The sequence below is a fragment of the Acinonyx jubatus genome, chromosome A2 (genome assembly GCF_027475565.1).
Source record: "Acinonyx jubatus isolate Ajub_Pintada_27869175 chromosome A2, VMU_Ajub_asm_v1.0, whole genome shotgun sequence".
NCBI lineage: Eukaryota > Metazoa > Chordata > Mammalia > Carnivora > Felidae > Acinonyx > Acinonyx jubatus.
In genome coordinates, this window is record NC_069383.1 from 36,158,658 (window position 1) to 36,174,196 (window position 15,539).

Below are 15,539 nucleotides of genomic sequence, written 5' to 3' on the forward strand. Positions count from 1 at the left end.
ACTTTATTATCTAGATTTATACTGTGATACTAATAATGACAATATTGAGCACCTAATAAATTACTGACATACAAATAATTTCTTCTCTCTGAAGGCTTAAAAAGCAATGAGGAAAATTACTACTTTGACCTTAATAGCAATGAAAAGGGAAGAACTATCATGAAAAATTTTGTCACAGAACTCTTAGAAGTCCATGTCAATTTTAAGGTCATAATTCCAAGCCAGTGAATAAATGTGGCATGGATTTTTGTAACGGAAGTAAAAACGATAAGTCTATATTTATATGAATAACTGTGTGTGTGTGTGTGTCTGTATGTGTAGCAAAATATAGTCGATAGGCTAAATGTGACTCAGAGCCTGATTTTGGATAGTCTGTTAGGTAAGAATGGTTCTTACAGTTTCAAATGGTTGAATAAAAATCAAAAGAATATTTTGTGAAATATGAAAATGATATGAAATATGAAACATGAAAATGCAAACTTTAGTGTATATAAACAAACCTTACTGTCACACAGCCACATTCTTAGTTATTGTTCATAACAATATTGTTCAATATTGTTCATGTTGTTCATTGTATACTACAATGGCAGAGTTGAACGACTGCGGCAGAGACCAATGGCCCACTGAACTTATATTTACTCTCTAGTCTTTTACAGAAAAAATTTGCCAGCTCCTCATATATATGACAGCTTGGCAAATAAGAAATGGCTTGGGATAAATATCTACTGAAATTATGAATTACTGAAAGTGCACTTATGGCCCTACAGTCAGCCTGAGAAGGCACTAAAAAGAGGAAAAAAAATTAGAAAACAGCTAAAAAATCAGAGTTACACAGGCATTATTTGACCTCATAAGTAATATTACCATAGCAAGGAACAGTCCAGAAACATGACTCAAAGCTTTAATAAATACTTGAAATGGGCTGAAGCAACCCCCTCCAAACCCTCAAAAAATCTATGAACACTTCAAGATCTTATTTAGATACTGGAAAAAATGTTAAAGAAGACATGAGCCTACTGTCTGATGACCGTGGTATACTATCAGATAACTGAGATGAATCTTAGGTGGTTTTTACATTCTCCACCAAAAAGGAATGTGTTGAAACCTAAAATGGAAAATCAAATATGATTAATAAAGAATCAAAGCTCAGGAATTAATAAGAGAACAATGAGTCACTGTAAATAAGTTCATGTATACATGACCAACGGATTACAATCTCAGGGTATTAAAAAGTAAATGTTATAACAGAATGATAGCTGATAACCTTGAAAAAGTTACAAATAACAGGAGAGAGGACATAGCACCTAAGAGGGGCAAATACTGTTTTATTTTTTTAAGGTAAAAGGATTCTAGAAAATGAAGATCAGTGATCTTGACATTATTCCCCAACAAAACTAGAACAGGTTACTAAACAGATGGTTTGTGAGCACTTAAATTTAAAAAAAAAAAAAAAACCTGCCATGGATTTGTTAAAAATAAGCCATGCCAAACCTTGTTTCCTTTTCTGACACGCTACTATATGAGTGAATCAAAGAAATGCATTAGCTGTATAATAGCTGGACCAAGAAAAATATAGAGAAAAGTCTCTCATGGCCAACTTGGGGTAAGTCCACTTAGTATTTGTGTAACTTTGGGGAAATTTCTTAATATCTGGGATAAGAGGCAAATTTCACGGGTCTCTGAAGTGTCTGCATGTTTTGTGAGCAAAGGCACTGGCAGTTTTTGTTCTGGACTGTCTTTCCACAAATGTTTGTATAGCAAATAGCCTTTGAAGACAGAAATAGTATCTCCCTATGGAACAAAAGAAAAGTTTACTTACAGCCCATTATAAAAGATCTGGGTTCCTAAACTTGGCATTCCTCATGGGTGATACAACTCACCAAGTGTGCAGCATGAATCTGAGCCACTCTACAGAACTCCTGTGGGACGGAGTGGGGCAGGGGGACAAGGAACCAAAACAAAAAAACAAAAAACTCACACTGCTGACTGTACCAGAGGTAATAAAGCTCTGTCTCTGACCCCAAAGTTGTGTGTCTTCCACAAGCATCTATAAAGCACTGGCTGGCTAATTTGTTAACCTGCAAATAGAATAAAATTTCATATCCTCCACAACTCAGCTTTGCCATTTGTAAAATGGGAAAATAACAGTACCTCCTTATAGAGGTATCATGAAGATTAAATGAATTAATGCACACAAACTGATTAGAGAATGCTTATTGAAACTAACTGCTCAAAGAATGCTAGCCATTATTATGATTAATTTCAAATGTATATAGGTGGGTAAATAATCACATCCAAAGGATCAATGATAAGTGAAAGACTCCACGTTCACTAACTTTAGTAAAGGTTCCATTCTTAACCCTGTTCTGCTCAATATTTTTATAAATAATTGAATAGAGCTATAAAATGTATTAATCAAGATTATGGATGACACAATTGCTAACAAAGATAATAGAATCAGGAATTTTTTTTTAGATCCTGACATGTTGAATAACTGAACTATAAAAGAAGAATTTAAAGGGTGCCTGGGTGGCTCAGTCCGTTGAGCGTCCAACTCTTGATTTCCACTCAGGTCATGATACTAGGGTCATAGAATCGAGCCCTGCATCAGGCTCCATGTGCAGCCTGCTTAAGATTCATTCTCTCTCTCTCTCTCTCTCTCTCTCTCTCTCTCCACCCCCCCCCCCCCTTCTCCCCTACTTGTGCTCTTCCTCTCTCCAAAAGAAAGAAAGAAACAAAGAAACAAAGAAACAAAGAAAGAAACAAAGAAACAAAGAATTTAAAAATTTTCAATGTGTTCTATGTTGGTCAGGCAACACCCTTGGTTTGGTATTTAGCTCTGGGTACATTTTAAAGGAAAACTTTGGCAAACAGAAGCATACTCAGAGGAGAGTTATCAGAACTGTGAGGGATGAAATACATCCAAATATTATATAAGGTATAACAGAAGAAACTTGACTTCTTTAGCCTAAGAAAGGAAAGATTTATTAGAAATGGAAACTTTCAGACATCTACAAAGTTATCAACGTGAAATACTCTGTGTGAATCCAAAGGGTAGAGCTGGAAACAATGGCTAACTGATCCCAATTCAACATAAGGAAGAACTTTTTAACAATTAAAGTTTTTCAAATCTTGGATGTAAAGATAACAAACTTTTCATTCGTGGAAGTTTTTGAAAGCCACTTGCCAGGTTTATGGCCTTGGGGACTACCTCCTTCACATTCAGAAGCCTTTTCACTGCTCACTTCTTGTCTGAAAAAAAGCCACTGCACAGGAAGTTACTCCAGGCTTCTTGTCTATTTTCACTCCTGTCTTTCACTCCCTGGTTTCTGTTCCATTTCAGCCCAGCTAGCCCCTTCAAACTGACAATTTGTTCTTAGCACCCAACCTGCCTCTCTGATTTACCTCTTTGATTGTTCCCTTTCCATACACTACAGGCCATTGGCAATTTGACAGAGGCTCCTGGAGAGTAAACCCTAGACCCGTCTCCCATCTGACTTGGAAGGGAGAATGGAAAATGAATTTCATGATCTGAAAGGATCTTTTTATTTCTAGGATTCTTAGATTCTTCTTACTTCTTTTGCCATTTGCATAAATTGGTGGATGATCAGTAACTGAGGAATAAACAAGTGAATGAATAAATGACAAAACATTATGAAACAACTGATGACAAACTTCTTTCTTCTTTAAGAACTAGCTACCTGAATGGATCTTAGATCTTCCAATCAAATGGATGACAAGGAGTGAAAAGACATGACCAGTGAACTCCTGTGGAAACAAGGAAAGCAAGTTTGAAAGCAAGAGAGACTGGGGGTGGGAGCAGGAATGAGGGAAGAGAACTATGGTGAAGACCCCAAAATTAATTTTTAGAAATGACCTCCCAGTAAAGTCTCTTACTTATAAGCCATGCCAACTTATAAGGCAAAATAAAATCTGAGGCTATATAAAAATGTAATTAAAAAAATAAATAAAAATATATTTGAATGAAAAATGAGAGAATTCTAAACTCAGAAAAAATTATGACAGGAACAAGCAACTGCATTATTGCAAAGGCAAACATGATACACCACAACAATATAAATGAATCTCATATGCATTATTCATTTGCATCACTATATGCAAGACCAAGGTATTATATGTGCATATATGCATTATGCATACAGTTAAAGTGAAAGAAGCCCAACTCAAAGGCTACACACTGTATGATTCTATTTATAAGATAGACTTGAATGTGGTATATGTATACAATGGAATATTATTCAGCCATAGGAGAGGAGGGTATCTTGCCACTTGTGACAGCATGGGTGGACCCTGAGCACATTATGCTAAGTGAGATAAGTCAAAGACAAGTACTGATTCTTACATACAATCTGAAAAAGTCACACTTATAAAACACCAACTAAAATGGTGGTTACTCTGGGATGGGGTGTTAGGGATTAAGATTAATGTCACTTAAGGGTACAAACTTGCAACTTGCTTATAAACAAGTCATAGAGATCTAATGTATATGGGATATAGACAACAATGTGGCACCACAGTTATGTAATGTGATAAATGTCACTACAATGGCAATCATGTTATGATATATAAACACATCAAAGTAACACACTAGACACCATAAATTTATACAGTGTAAAATTTGCCTTAAAAAAAAAAAAAGCAGACTTGAGAGAACAAAACTATAGGGACAGAAAACAGATCAATGGTTACCAGGGCCTGGAAGATGAGGAAAAAAGGCTGACTAAAAGCCATATGGAAAAATTTTGTAACATGATTTTGTTAAAATATACAGAACTTTACACTAAAAAGGGGTTAATTTTGCCATACGTAAATTATCTTTAATTAAAAATAGAAAGAAACTAAAGAGCTTAAAATAATTTTATAAAGATAAATAATTAAAATAGTGTGTCATTAATAAGACACAATAAAAGGAGAAAAAATTACCAGAATCATTTCTACAGTATGATAACCAATATCTTATTATTTTTTTAAATTTTATTTTATTAATTTGAGAAAGAAAGAGAGAGCGAGCACACAAGTGGGGGAAGGGCAGAGAGAGAGAGACGGAGAGAGAGAATCCCGAGCAGGCTCTGCACTATCAGCACAGAACCCAATGCGGGGCTCAAACCCACCAACAATGAGATCGTGACCTGAGCCGAAATCAAGAGTTGGACATTCAGCCAACTGAGCCATGCAGGTGTCCCACCAATACTTTATTTTTAGAGTGAAATGTCAAATGTATAGCCAAATAGGTTTTTAAAAACAATCAAATACATTTTTACTTCCAATGAAGAGTTCACATGTAAAAATAAAATTATTCATCCACATTCCATCTCTTAAACATACTCTCATAAGAAACATAATCCTAGAAATAAGAAAATAAACATTAAATATTTTTGTTAGTTATGTATTCATAGCTTGTTACCATATATTCTCTTTCATTGTACATCTGCACTTAAAATTTGATCTTATATAGTCAGAAAAACAAGTTGTCTCTCAAAATAAAAACAAAACTTGTAACAACAATGTTCCTTTTAATATAGTAATATGAGTAAGCATGTACTTAGTCATATTTTAGAATCTGGCACTGTTGCAGCCTAGTGGAAACAACATATTTTCACGATACAATCAGAAGGATACCAAAGAGAATAGATTTGTAAAATCAAATACCAATAGACATAACAAATGACATTGCCTTTCTTCTGTTTGTGGAACGATAGGAGCAACAGACATGTAGGGCGTGGGATAGTTTGACATTCTTAAAAATTACAAAACAGCAAAGAATTAGAACTTCACTTAAAAGCATACTTTTCCAGAAAGAAAGAAATATTACAAATTGATCAAAATTATAGATTTAAAATTGTGGTATATGGGACAACACAAAGTCAAGCCGTCCAATGAATTATATTTTTAGTTACAGGAATATGCATTCTCAGTAACATATGACAAGGTAAAATTGAAATGGGAACGTCTGCAAGCTTACATCACAGCTAAAACCTACCACAATTTATAATCCTTTACATTCAGAGAAGAATGCTTTGTTGCTGTTCTCCTTGTTCGTCTGCATAAAGACAAACCTTGATCGCCACAAGAAAAGCAGCCAGAATAAAGAAAGGGACCACACTTTGCATTGGATGGCACACTCCACGGGGTGTGTATAGTTGACATGATGTATGTGCTGCACAACTGGGGGATGGGGCAGCAAAGCAATAGAGGAATGATCTAGATGAGGCTCTAAAAACTTTTTAGCAGTGCCCAGGAGAAGAAGAAAGACGCCTCAAGAGATTTGGGGCAAAACTTCCTATGTGGCACACTGTATAAAACCGTGTCACTCCCTTTAAGCCAAACTACAGCAAAGACATGTAGTATTCCTACAGCTGGGAGTTGTGTTTCCTTTAATGCCGCACAATGCATAGGCTGGACCATGTGGCAGCCCGACATTTTATGTGGGTTCTAAAAATGTATGTCTGTGTGTGTGAAGTCCATCAAAAAGGGGAGCTCTAATTTTAAAAGACAAAGTTTATCAAACAGCTTATCCAACTCCACATCTTATTTCTGGACTGGTGACACTTCGAGCTAAATATATGAATGAGCACAGGACCAGGCAAAATTGTGAAGAAATTAATATTGGGGAAAGTTAATGACGCACCTCAGGGGAGAGAACGCCAGGTGTTTGTTTATTCTTCTTAACCCAAGCATGATCACCCTCACATGCACTCTCCCTTCTCTGAAGTGTGAGCTTTCTGGTTAAACAAGAGGAGGCTCCATTCCTGACGGAGATGGGGGAAGCGGTGTGAAAATGCCCAATGCGCTACAATAGTAGAAGAAATTACTCTTAAATTTTAACTGAGCCCCCCTGAGCTTCATAAGCAAAGTTGCGTGTGGTAATCGTTAGTCTTAATTAGTTTTAATTGTTTTTGTTTTAGGAAGTGGTCGTTTTCTTCCATTCATTCTTATGTGTGTGTTTATGGTAGTAAGGACAAATTCATAGCTTCAATTTTGAAGCTTCAAATTTGATTCATAGCTTCATATTTGATTCTACATATTACAAAAAAGATTTGAGTTGAAAGTAACCTAAAAACTAATTCATGCTCCCTTTCATTTTGGAGGAACTAACCCACCCACCATCACACAACAGTTACAGACAGACCAAGTTCCAGAATGCAGGTCTCCTGGCACTTACCATGGAACTCTGCATAGGAAACCAAGCATCTATTTTACTAGCTGTGGTAATAATTATACTTTCCAGAAGGATCTATCTTCATTCACATTCTAAAATGCATTATTACTAAAGAAGTACTTTAACACAAAATTTGCTTCTCAAGACAAGGAAAGGATTGGAACTTGGAGTAGCCAAATGGCAGCATGGAGGGCACTGGGTGTCTAAGGAGCAGGAGAAGAGGAGGAGAAGTTAGTAATTTTTTTAAAGGGGAAACTGGGGTAATTATGTAACAAAAGCCCACTTTGCCTTGCTTCACAGTTTTCCGAGGGCTACATATTCACTGATGGTATAATAAAATATCAGAATGATGTTGAAAGATTTCATAATTCAGTCTGCAGGAAGGAAGAGAGAAAAAGAAAAATGAGAAGAGGCAAAGAGGACCTCCTCCTTTAACATCAATGGAAAAGATGATAAATGCGTTTCTCTATTCTCAAGGTATTTCAAATGAAATTCCTGAACGAGTTACTGCATATTCCAAATATGGACATAATATGTGGGAAGGAGATCTATAGAGCATTAGGTTTGGAAGAAAAAAAATCAATGGGGATTATGGAGTATACTTGTGAGGAGCACTGGGGGCTGAATGGAAGTATTGACTATAGTGATACAGTACACCTGAAACTAGTACTATACTGTATGTTAACTAAGTGGAATTTAAATAAAAACTTAAAAAGCAAAAGAATCTGTGAATCTGTATGATGTTTTACAGAGAGCTGTATCACTTATTCATACCTTAGTTATAGATGTCCAAAAGCAATTTGGGCAAGCTCAAGAGTGAGATTTTAAATTTGGAGAGATGGACCTTCCAAAACTCATAAGTACTCAATCTGCTCTGTTTAAGTGTAGATGCTGAAAGAATGAGGCAAAAGAGAAGTTGTAAACTTATGGTGTGTGTGCCAACACAGAGAGGAAAGCCATCTAAATCTAAAGGTTTTCGGAAGAGACCTTGGCTTAACCCATTTCCTCCTATTCTTCCCCACAGACAATCTCAGAAATACTTGGTATGCCAATGTTGTGTTCATAACGTAGCCATTAGAAATATCTATAGACATTATTTATATTATTCATATTAAGATGTGATTATGAAATATATGATGAAACGTCATTTGGACTGTCCTAAGTATTATTACATGGAAGCACTCAACTATTGAGCATTTGTTGTTGCCCAGAAAGAAAAACATCCATTCACACCTTTCAAAAGCTAAGTATACTATTGTTTCTCAGATCAGAATAAAATAGAGATAGAAAATATTGAACTTGAAGTGTATCCACCTGAGAGGGGAGCCATGCCTTGGTCAATACAGTAGTGAACATGGTATACCAAATGTGACATGGTATAAAATAAGTGAAAAGGAAAAAGGAAGGTGAAAAGAAATTGCAGCTACACAAAAAGTGAGTTAATGATATAGACAGAAGTAATTTCTTGGCCCTCTAACAACTCATCCATTCTTTCATTCAATATTTAGTTTTATAGCTGCTACCTAGTGCCAAGCACTGTTCTACGCATTGGATTAGAACGGTGAACGCACAAAATCCTTGGCTCCCTGCAATACACTTTCTCATCAGGAAAACGTGATAAATAAACAACTTTTTAAAATGTCAGCTGATGATGGTGCTGTGGGGAAAACTAATGTTGGGTAAAGGTGACAACGCATGATCAATGAGTATTTGTTATTTTATATACGACAGTCAGAATAGGCTTCTCTAAAAAGGGTATGTTTGAGCAGAGACATGAACTTCATGAAGATATCTGAGTGTAGAGCATTTCAGACAGAGAACACAGAAAAAAAATCTGTGGTGGGAATCAGCTTATCCTGTTTTGAGAAATATCAAGGAAGCCAGTATGTCTAGAGTTGACTGAATAAGAGGAAAATGTTAGGAAAGAATGTCAGATAGGTAACGGGGGTCAAATAACATGGACTTACATAAGGTCTTTGTCTTTTATTCTCAGGGACATAAGCTATTGGACGGTTTATAGAAAAGAGTGACATAATCACATATTTTTAAAAGAGCACTCTGCTGTGTGGAGAACGGACTGTGTTGCCTAGAAAGAGAAGAAGGGAGATAAATAAATAGCTACTGCCAACAACTCAGGTAGGAGATGATGGTCTACCTGATCAGATTGGTACCAGTGGTGGTACTAACTAGATGTATAAAACGAGCTTGGGGGATGAGGGGAGGCACTTACCTAAACTAAAGGCAGACTCAGAAAGGGGGGGGGGGACGACAAAAAAGGAAGTGAAGAGTTAGCTACAGGCATACAGATATAGATCAACTAAATCCTGGAACATAACTTTGGGTGAAGTAATGGTGAGGAATAGTCCTTAAAGATGTTGGGGATCTTTTTTTTTTTTTTAAATGAGATGATTTTATGACAGTCTACATATGCTAAGATGTTAAGCTATTTGGATTAGTGTACTATAAGTTTCTCCTCGCTATCTGCCAGTGAAATTTTATAAATGCTTTCTCTGAAATATGTCTACCGCTGATTTTTTTCTTACCCCCTAAAATTCACTTTAAGAAAGTTTGTTTTTTTCTTAAATTGAGATAAAGTTGTAAAATGATGGCTGTAGCTGTGTATGTCTACCAAAATGATACAAAACTAAAATAATACAAAAAACTTTGACAGAAAATGCCATTATAAAAGTTAAGAAAGAAATGAATACCAGAAAAACTTTACACTATTTCTAGTAGTATGCTTTATTTGAGGAACTCAAAGTAAATTTCCTTAACTTCCTTTAAAAAAAAAAGTGTAACATTCTCATGGCATAAATCTTTTAGGCTTATGTTAGATCTTTAAAAAGAAACACTAAAAACTTAAATAAATTTTAAATCAACATTATCCTCCACATAGTGTATTTTAAGCCTTCCAAGATAGAAATCAAGAGAAATTAAGCAACATTAATAAACTAAAACTGCTGAGAGCTTTTAAACCCCTGGGGATTCATTTGCTTCACAGCCATATACTTTTACAACATTTAAATTTTATTTGCCTTTGCTAATAAAAATAATTTGCCACAGAGACAGGAATGAAGACATATTTATCAATATAATGGGAAGGTATATTCTAGAAGTCCTTGGTGGATTGAAGGAAGAGGGAGGTATACAACTGAATGGGAAACAGACTTATATTGGTAGAGTATAGGTCCAAGAACACATATTTCAAATATCAAGGAATTTAAAAGGCTAAACCTGGCCCTTCATAGATAATTTACAGAGAAAATGCATTTTAAATAAAATTTTAGATAAAATTATATAAGCAAGTGTAATTTAGAATTTCAGTTGTTCATTGAAAGCAAGTTGACAGGTGAAGAAATACAGTAAGGAGTAAGCAAAGTTAATAATTACAAAATGAAAAAGTATTAGGGTTCAAAGTGAAACAGGGGTGATACCATTATAGCTCATTTTTGAGCCATGATACTCTTAATTTAGCTGCCTGGCAAAAACCTGTCTAGATAAACACAAATTCCTAGTCACTCCAATTACAAAGTTAACATTATTCTCCTAAGAATTAGGCCAATTCTTAACAATGCCGCATTTGAGAAAACGGCAAACTGCTGAAGCATCTATTTAGAGAAAAAACAGTTTTAGTAAATACTGAAAATAAGTCACCACATATACATAGGTTTACTTTTCATTTTAATATGAATAGTGTTGGAACATTATGAATCTAAATCTTCTTTAAGGACCTCTCTCCAGTATCTCAATGTTCTAACACTAACCTCTTAATTAGTCACAATATTTCTTTATATTTCACCAACGTTATTCCCTTTTTTGTTTTGTCTAGAAATTTGGGGGAGGGGGATGGATAAATACACTGAGCAGAGCAAAAGAATATATACAAAAATACATCAGAGGTAATGACAAGACAAAAGTAAATCAGCAAGTGGAAGTAAATGCCCATTTATTTTAATACGTAAGAATACCTACAAGGAAAGAATATTCTACAGGAAAAAAATATTCTACCATATGAGTATTTATGTAATTCAATAGTAATGAATTTTTACATAAACAATGTGGGACTTAAAAAAAAAAGTAATGGTACTTTTAGACAACTCCCCAAACTATACCTAGTTAGGGCACTGAAAAACACAGTAATGGGGTCCACCTGGAAGTTCTGAAAAACAAATGAAGATGCTAAATTTCTGGAACAACTCCATAAACAAATCAATGAAAATGACTCAAGCCACATGGGGGAAAAAAAAAAGACCTAAGAACTTAAAGTACTTTATACAGACTATGGAAGTTATAGGACTGGAAACCAAGTATATTAAGAAATACACAGTTGGATCTAGGAAAATATTTATGTCATCTAAAGAAAAAATAGAACTAAACTATGGCATATAACATTTGAATTAGGCACTAGATTATCTGTGGATCATAAATACTGCAGTATGTTTAAGGCAAGTTGTAAGCACCTGTATTGCTTTTTCAGACTCTTAAGAAAATAAGCAGTTATCATTTTGGGTTGGGTCTGATCAAGTTTGTTAGAACTCCACAAATTAGGGGGTACATAAGTAAGCTTACTTTGAAAAGTCTATGTAAACCTTAAGCTCTCAGTGGGCCTAATTTAAGAAACAGGCTTTCTTTATTTAAAGGGCAGTGTGAATCTGGGCACTGGCTAGAACATTTTGGATCCATTCATTTATCACTAAGAGTACTCCCATCTACCACAAAGTTAAAGGGGGAAAAAAAAAACCAGTGTGAGTGTGCCAAGAATTAGTATTCAGTAATAGCAATGAAATTGTTATTATTTCTGAATTCAGTGGTGGTTTGCAATTTTGTCTAGCAACAATGATGTCAAGAGAACTTCTCAGTGACATTCTCTTACAAGTCAATGGCTTCTTTCTGATTTAATTTAGAGAGGTAGAAAATACGTGACCACTTCCATCATTCAGTTTTCTATCAGTATTACAACTAATAGCTGATCTAACATGAGACTATCAACACAGAAATAGACAAGGGTGATGAGGCACAGCCAGCTATAAATCCTTAAAAATATCACAAATAATATGCCCTTTATGTAATTGAGATCTGTATCCCTCACATTTTCTTTTGAAATAAAAATGTCTGGTATATTTGTCTGGCTATGTTCATTATACTGTTGTATGCCCTATGAGTCTCAGTCAAACCATGAAGATATTTTCACATATTTAAATATACTTTCATAAAGTATAATTCTAATAGCTCTACAAAGAGAATTGGTTTGTGTTTTTAAATTTTTGCTTGTACAAAAGGAATAGAACTTCTCATTACAAGTTATCTGTAAATTTAATGTTCACCTTTTTTCCTATTTTTACAGTGTGCCACATACAACAATTTCCCCCTATTTAGGTTTCTAGAATATTACAAGGATTCATTTTATTTTATTTGTAAAAGCAAAACCACTGTACTATCACCAGTGCAAATAAATAAAACTTCAATGACAGTTTACTTAGATACAACCATTAATAAATCTAGTCATGTCATAATGTGATTAAAGGTCTCTTTCCACTCCAGAATATGAACTCTATGAAAACAATATTCAATTCTAAAATGTCCATCACTCTAAATCTCAAAATTCAAGTTGAGGAATTTTGAAAAACAGTTAAGAATAGTTCATAATTGTTATTTGTATATAATTTCTTTTGATTATTCTATATCCACTGTAGTGCAATTGTAACATTTTAGTTATCTGTATATAAAAAGAAAGCATGTACTGCACTCCTTAAATTGAATTATAAAGAAAATACTCTTAAAAATTCTTGCATTCTTGTACTGAAACGTGAACTTTTGGATGATCTTTTAAAATGGAATGTCCTCCCTCACTTACCTACAGTGATGTATCATCAGGTTTCCAGTCTCCTCTTTAAAAGTTAGTAACTCAATCACAATTAAACACTTATTCCACTCAGTTTTGGGTAACAATGAAATAGTGGGGTTCTTAAGGAAGTAGTGAATTGAACAAGGACTGAACCTGGGTCTCCTTAAGTAACAAAACTGGGAGGATGGGAGAGGGGAAGGAAAGAAGGAAAGAAAAAATGACTTCTAAAAAGCTTCTAAACTAAAATGAAATCTTAGGACCCTAATGATCATCACATACATAACTTTATACCCACTTTATTAATGGTATACACAAATAAATCCAAACTGTAAATTAATTAACAGTATTAAACAAACACTACATTTTAAAATTCCAGTACACCGAGAATATACTTATCCATAACTCATAGTGACAGAAAAGATAAACAGGCCCCTTGACAACATAAAACATTTCCCAAGGTACCGCACCATGCAAGATTGAAGAGGAGAGTATCTAAAAGCTCATCTTGGCTTCAGTGTTGACCTGTGACATAGACTTGCTATTAAACACACCCCTCCTGTCTCCGAGGCTGCCTAACCAAACTATTTGAGTTAGGAGAGCATGCAAAGAGGTGCCTTCCAGGCAAACTTTTGTTTTCTAAAAGTTAATCTCTCCAAATACTTCCAGTTGGAAAACGTCCCACTTCAGCTACTTGACACCAGGGCGTCACTTTCTCCCCTCGGCTTACCTGCTACTACTTAATTATTCTTCCAAATAGACTCTGGGCATGTTGCGGAGGTAGCTCTTTAAGCACTTCTGAATCCATGATGACTATATATGTACACATCTTACACACTCCCACAGGTCTCTCACACCCTTTTTCCCTCCGGCCAGTCCTCAGCACTCACCCAGGCCACGTCCGGAATGCCAGCCCACCTGGGAGCAAACAGTACTCGAGGAATAATCCTCAAGACCAAGAAACTGACTGGACTGCAACATGTGGTGAGAGAAAATGGGGGGGGGGGGGGGATAAGCATTACAGATAGCAGCTGTCCATTAAGTGGTTTAAATCTGTTGGTTAAAAAGCCGAATAAACAAATACACAGATGGGGTCTCGTTCCTTGGGGATTCCGGAGTCTGAGGAGCCAGTGTCCAGTTCGGCCTCCCTGGAGTCGTCCCTATGCAAAACTTGCACCGGTTGCGCTCTCAAAAGCCCCAGGCTCGCACGTGTCTTTACCCTCTGGTCCCTCCTAATCGGTGTCACCCCACGCGCCAGGTGCCCTGAGAGACTTACCTAAGAGATCTCAGAGTCTGAGGATAGTAGGGCAACTTCTCCCCCCTGCTCTAGACGGGCCCAAACGCTCTCAACAAGCGAGGGTCCACAACGACGCTCGCCCAGAGGTCGGGGTGTCGGGGCGCGTCCTGGCCTGCAGGGCGGGGAGACGCGCGCGGGAGGCACGCGGGCGGCGCGCCCGGCCACCCAGTGGGTCCTGCCGTGCAGCCGCCGCCGCACGTGAGCCGCGGCGAGCGCGAAGGGCCGTCGGGACACGAGCTCTGCCCGGATTAAAGCCAACCCCCAGCTACCCACTGCCCTCCGCTCGTCAGGGGCCTCCACCGACTTACAGGTAAAAGCCAAGCGAGAAGCCCTCCCTTTCTCCGCAAGGTGCCCTGCCCCTCCCACATTCCCTCCCTAAAGAACCGGGAGGCGCGAGTTCACCCTAAACCTACGCCCAGAGTGAGGAGACCTTTCCAAAGCAGAGTAAAAGTAAGACTAGGACAGATCCCGGGTGAAGCGGGTCGTGCTGTGGACAGGGGAAAGAGCGTGATGGGGGCAGCAGTCAAGATGCACCATTATCCCGAAGCATCACTAGGGGCCAGGAGTTTCTTTACTGGAGAAACAGTTGTGTCCCCTCTCCGCCTCTAGTTCCCAGAAAAGTACTTCTTAAATGAACGCCGAAGCGCCTAACTTAGAGACGGACGAGCAGCATGCACTTGCCCAATTGAGTAAATAAAGGTCAGCAGTTGGATCAATAGTGTGCTTCCAACCGCCAGATGTTTTTACTGTTGTTTCTCCAGGGGGGAAGGGAGGGGAAGGAAGAGACAACAAACAATAAAAATAAAAGAGTAAACAAACACACATCTGGTGTTTCGACACACATTTTCCTCCAGCCGCGGTCTCTCTGGACAAGGCAAAATTTTGCATATTCAAAACTAAAAATTAAACGTGAGCCAAAGGCAATCTCCCCTCTGTCGATTCTCCCTTCCCCCATCACAATGCAAAATGAAAAGGAACAACAAGTGGTGATGTTAGGTCCGGAAGGCGACCCCGACGCGGAGCCGAAATTTGACACATGTCACACCCGCCCCGCCGCACCAAGCTCAGCGGCTGGGGCTAAACTTTGCCGCCGCCGCCGCCGCCGCCGCCGCCGCGGCCGCCGCGGGAGGAGCGCGCAGCAGAGTAAAGTCGCAGCCCGGCCCGGCGTGGAGGTGGCTGGGACGGGGTGGGGTGCGGAGGTGCAGCGCGCCAGAGTGAGG

The 15,539-nt window shown here is 37.4% G+C and overlaps 1 protein-coding gene and 1 long non-coding RNA gene across 14 annotated transcripts in view; one reads left to right on the forward strand and one right to left on the reverse strand.

The window, feature by feature from the left end:
* Positions 1-4,832, forward strand: part of LOC128314738 (uncharacterized) — a 75,377-nt gene extending 70,545 nt beyond the window's left edge. Inside the window, exon 4 of the long non-coding RNA XR_008296709.1 lies at positions 3,692-4,832. This is a non-coding gene — a long non-coding RNA (uncharacterized LOC128314738). The remainder of the gene's footprint in view (positions 1-3,691) is intronic.
* FOXP2 (forkhead box P2) overlaps positions 1-15,539 on the reverse strand; it is a 563,073-nt gene that overhangs the window by 547,050 nt on the left and 484 nt on the right. Inside the window, exon 1 of one of the 13 annotated variants that reach the window (XM_053218183.1) lies at positions 14,299-15,539. The exons of the other annotated variants lie outside the window; for them this stretch is intronic. The gene's annotated coding sequence lies outside the window, so the exon portion shown is untranslated. The remainder of the gene's footprint in view (positions 1-14,298) is intronic. 13 annotated transcript variants of the gene reach the window in all.